This window comes from Amborella trichopoda, chromosome 6 (genome assembly GCF_054954075.1).
Source record: "Amborella trichopoda isolate Santa Cruz 75 chromosome 6, AtrichopodaSantaCruz75HAP2 v2.0, whole genome shotgun sequence".
Lineage (NCBI taxonomy): Eukaryota > Viridiplantae > Streptophyta > Magnoliopsida > Amborellales > Amborellaceae > Amborella > Amborella trichopoda.
Genome location: NC_142341.1, coordinates 47,660,710 through 47,666,320, shown reverse-complemented (window position 1 = coordinate 47,666,320; position 5,611 = coordinate 47,660,710). Strand labels below are relative to the sequence as shown.

General features: G+C 36.5%; 1 pseudogene across 1 annotated transcript; it reads right to left on the bottom strand.

The window, feature by feature from the left end:
• Window positions 1-1,248: 1,248 nt before the first annotated feature.
• LOC105421253 (pentatricopeptide repeat-containing protein At5g66520 pseudogene) lies at window positions 1,249-3,704 on the bottom strand (annotated as a pseudogene). Its single transcript, XR_016056986.1, has one exon. The product of XR_016056986.1 is annotated as a pentatricopeptide repeat-containing protein At5g66520 pseudogene (transcript).
• Window positions 3,705-5,611: the final 1,907 nt, after the last annotated feature.

The window sequence follows — 5,611 nt, the reverse complement described above, 5'->3', positions numbered from 1 at the left end:
TTAACGATATGACCAGCGTAAGCTATTCCCCAAGTCAACCATTACGTGTACCAAGTGAAGCCATGGTTGGATCGGCTCGGTCGAATGGACCCAAACCCAACTGGACCTAGACTCGGACCCAATTGGACCACTATTTGGACCCAAATCCGATCGGCCGGGTCCAATTTTTGGACCCATACCCATACCTGGGTGTGGTCTTGTCGTCGGGTCTCAGATCCATTGCCACCCCAAGAGCCCTAGATGTTATGACACTCAAAAACACCCCACCCAAAACCCTAGAGGCCAGTCCCACCTACACTCGATTTAATGTCGGAAAAGTTTCACAGCCATAGGATCCATAGCCAACCTTGTGATGTCGGTAGGATTTTGAATAGTCATTTTTTGGGGAATAATTGACCTTTCATACAACACTTCTTTAAAAAAAAATTGAATTTTTTTTCATATGACATCACCTATATGAAATTTTTCTACCAAATGATTCCCAACTTGATAAAGGATATCTAGTAGTAAAGTTATGTATCCACGGCCTCAAATACAAAATGGATATAGCATTCATCTCCACCATCCATCAAATATGGTCACTGGGGTTAAACTACAATTAAGCTTGCATCAACTGAGGTTGAGCTTAATCAACTGTATGGATCAACATTCAAATGCATTTGCATGTGAATCCTTCACATCCAAAAGATCTCTTTTTATGTGTAGTCGCACATTACATCTATTAACTGAAGTTGCATCTTAGATGTCCTTCGAGATTCGCAACCATGTAACTTATGATCGAGGTCGTGCTAACCATTCATAACTCCATGATTAAGCACCATCCTGCTTTTTTAAAATGTTATCAAGCATTAATCCTGCTTAATGTTGTTTTATAACATATTGTCATAAATGGTGAGCTTTGCAAAGTTCTTTTATTAAAAAAAGTTGCCCTTTCTCGTGGTGCAGTTTTTTTGCTGCAAATAATGTTCAAAAGGAAATAGGCCAATTTTTATCATACATACTACTGCTATGGTAAACATTTATGTCGACCAAATGGTCATTCAAATTAGAGAAGGTACAGTTAGGTTAGACTGTTGATTTTCCTTTTTAAAATTATCTTGGAAATTACTTTATTCAATATACAAAAGGACAATAGGTCTTTATATATCTGTCAAAGTAATGAATCTTTAGTTGATAATACTCTTCTATTTTCTTTTCTTTTTTGATATGGTTGAATTTTTGTCCAAAATAAATATGATCCAGTCAGTCTTAATCATATAATAATTCATGAATTCACTTGTAATTGTTTACTGGATATAAAAGAAACTAAATAGAAAGAGATTCATGTATCCTTAGTGCATTATGATTTTCAAACCTTGGTGAAATTAGTTCTTTGGTCAATTGATCCAACATTTGGTAAATCTCATTGGATTGAGGATGAGATTTATCATCCACTAGAAACCTATGGGCAATCCCACAAATCTCAATGAAGCTATGGCCAGGAATGATTGTTACACCTCTCTTCCTCATCATCTTCCTCATATCCACCACACCCTCCCACTTTCCCTCAGCAGCATATAAATTGCCCAATAGCACATACCTACCGCTATGCTTTGGCTCCAGTTCGATAAGGTGTTTCCCGACCCTTTCACCCAACTCTGAGTTTCCATGAATCATACATGCACCAAGTAGAGCTCCCCATATCACACCATCAGGCTTCATGGGCATACTTTCTATTAGTTCCTCAGCATCGATGAATTGGCCTGCTCTACCCAAGAGATCGATCATGCATCCGTAGTGTTCAATTGTGGGTGAAATTTTGTAGACTCTTCTCATCAAATCAAAGTAGTACCATCCTTGTTCAACCAAGCCACTGTGATTACAAGCACCAAGAATACCAATAAAGGTCACTTCATTTGGTTTCACACCACTTCTCTCCATGTTTGCAAAAAGCTCGAAGGCATGCATGCTAAGCCCATGTGCAGCCAATCCCCCTATCATAGCACTCCATGCCAACACATCTTTCTTATGCATCCCATCAAAAACAAAACACGCACTCTCAATACATCCGCATTTCGTGTACATATCTACAAGAGCAGTTCCAAGTTCAAGCCCGTAACCGAAGCCCTTTCGGTCCACGTAAGAGTGAACCCATTTCCCTTCCTCCAAAGCACCAATGCCAGCACATGATGAAAGCACACTTACTAATGTGGCTCTGGTTGGCACCATATCAGTCTCCCTCAATTCATGAAACAGATCAATAGCCTCTTGAAAGCATCCATTTTGGGCATAACCCGAAATCATAGCGCTCCAAACCACCTCATTTCTCTCGCTCATTTCATTGAAAACTTCTCGCGCTTCATCCACATGCCCACAAGCACAATACCCACTAACAAGGCTCGAGTAAATCACTAGATTCCTAAAGGACATTCTATCGAAGACCTGGCGAGCATATTCAATGTCTCCACAAGAAGAGTAGAGCTTGATGAGAGCACTATTCACATATAAATCACTTTCAAAACCATGCTTCACAATATGGATATGGATGGATTTACCAAGAAAAAGAGATCCCAAACCAGTGCAAGCTCTAATCACAAAAGGGAAGGTATGTTTGTTGGGGAGAACTCCTTCTGATAGCATTTGAAGATAGAAATGAACACCCATTTTAGGATTGTTACTTTTTGAGTAGCCTCTGATCATGGTGTTCCAATTAAAGATGGTGGGCTTCTCAATTTGATCGAAAATAAGCCTCGCAAAGCCTACATCACCCATATCCGACACTGCACAGAAAGCCATTATTCTGCTAATTACAAAAGAAAAGCGGGCAAAGCCTGTTATAATGGTGTGAGCGTGAATTTGCTTGAGATGCTTCATGTATGTGCATCTCTCTAGAAGAGGGAGATATGGGAGGTCTGGCATTGAAGCAAATGGCTCTGAGGAAGACGAGTTTGTCATCGGAGAATGAAGCAGGACTGTAGAATTGTCCTCTACTCTCTCATTGAAATGTGTGTGAGAGAGAGATCAACAACCGATGCCTACTACCAGAATTGAGATACAGACTGATAATCTTCAAACCCTATATTTCATAAGCCATAACACTGGATATGTTAGCTATGCTGAGGCTAACCCATTGCAAATCTCTGAAACATGATGGTCATATACTGTTAATCAAAACCCATTAATATTTAGTGCCAATCTCTCTAAAAACTTAAACCAACAACCCCCACATTTCACAAGAAACCATCTGCAAGCTTTAGAAACTCAACGCCAAGTCCTAACTTAAACTACTAAACTCACTTGACATAAGCTCTGATTTGCTCGCCCCCCGAACTTCAATCCATCACCGATAGAAGCAATGGTTTGGCATTCAAGCAATGAACTCACCTTTATCCAAGCAATTGATCAATCTCAGGCCAATACTAGCCCACTCTAGATTACAATTAGGGAGTTTCTTAGAGCTTAAAATATGGGACCGTGGACTGTGTTCCATTGAATTTACACTGGTTTTTTACAGGATCAAAATATTTGAAGGCGGCTCAAGAGCTTCTTAATAAGGCAGTCGGTGTAGATAATGAAATTCAAGAAAGACAACACCCACGTTTAAGATTGGTAGAGTGTTCAAGAGGAGAGAGGGTGAGATGGGTCATGGGGATCCAAAATCCATGTTCAACATGAATCTTGGAGGGAGGACGCACATGAACAGGTGACGACACACCAAAAGTGGATCTTTTCTTTAAGGAAAAGTGTTAGTTGTATAAGAAGGGGCATAATAATATTAAATAAAGGATCCAGTTTTGGTGAGCGAGCTGGCTAACCTATTTTTATCTCCCCCCTTCAAGTTCCATGTTAAACATAGAGTTTGGATCCAAATTTTTACGGATCCATAATCTAAAACACGAGGATCATGAATATGTAAAAATAAACAAATAAATTTAAAAATTTAAAAATGATAATGTTTTGAATTCTTTACACCATCTATTTTGAAAATTAAGTCAAGCCTTCTTTATAATCTCCAATCTTAAAGATGGGTATTTGTTGTCAAGGGGATGAATGTGTCCCCAAACTCATGAAACACTTCTCCTTAAATAAATGATCCAGTTTTGGTGAGTCGGCTGATTCACCTCTTCATACGAGTTCGTCCTCCAAGATTTATGTTAAACATAGATTTTGGATCAAAATATTCATAGATCCATAAAGTAAAACCTAATGATAAGAAATATGCAAAAAAATAAATTTTATAAATAAAAAAATAATATTTTGAATTTTTTTTCTACTATCTCTTTTTGAATTTTATTGGGCCTTCTTTGTGATCTCCCATCATAATTATGGCTGTCTGATGGTGGGAAGCATACGTCCCGGACACAACAACCACTCTTTTTTTGAAATTTTTTTATATAAGGTGTTAATCTTATACTGTATAATCAAGGTGCACCTCAAAGCTCTCCGGAAAAGGTTATTTGATCATCAAAAAAACTTTCCAATTGATCATCTCCACTTTGATACATGTAAATATGAAAGAAAAATTGAATTTCAAGTATTAATAATAATACATCTTATAACACTAGAATTGAAATTTAAGTTCTAACAATAGTACATCTTATAACACATTATCTAGGCCGACCATAATCAAGATAGTTAAGTATTCATAGATTTGGTAAATTTGCAATATTTTTCGAACAATTTCATAATAAAGGTAAAAAATACATTTTAAGATGATCATAAGAGTTTCCTTGCCTAAAATACATTTTATAACGAAATTTGGGGGTGTACCTTGCCGTAATTGTTTAAGGTTGACACCTTATACGAACCTCACCCCTAGTTTTTTTGGGTGAATAAGTGGGAATATCTGGCCCCTACTCGTTTTATTAAAACAAGGCACGTTATATGAACAAGGAAAAAGTTTATATTAGGATGCAACCTTATAATGTATAACTATAGATGCATCTCAAAAATCCATCGGAAAATGTAGTTTTAACATTGAAAAACCGTTTGATTGATCATCTCGATATCGAGATGTATGACCATGAAAAATAAAAAAAATTTAAGTATCAGAAATAGTGCATTTTACAACATATGATCTACGCCGTCCATTTTCAAGATTTTCATATGTTTATAGATCTACTTTATTTTAACCATTTTTAAATTTAAAATTTTATAATTAGATATAAAATAGATTTTGAGATCATCTTAAAAACATTTTACGTCGAAATTATATACCATGATAAAATTTAAAGGTGCACCTTACCTCTACAGTTACGCATGCATCTGTATGCCAACTACACCCTATGAATAATTCTTATACAAGCAATGACCAATGCTACGGTTGTATCGTAGTATAATGCAAAGACACTTATAGAAAACTATGTTTGTAGTATTTACATGACCTCAAATTTTGGTCTAACATTAAAGCTCATTTAGGTTTAGTGTACTCTCACGGACGCACATTATATACTTGCTCTATTTGGGCAACAAATTTACTCAACGACTTTTTAGATTTAAAATATTTAGATCCACTTGAATGACGCGTACTATTAAAACAAACAAAATGAGTTACTAATCAGTTAGATCCATTGTTTTAACAATGGACAATCAATCTTAGCACATTATTTTCCTTTCTTTTTCTTGTTTTTTT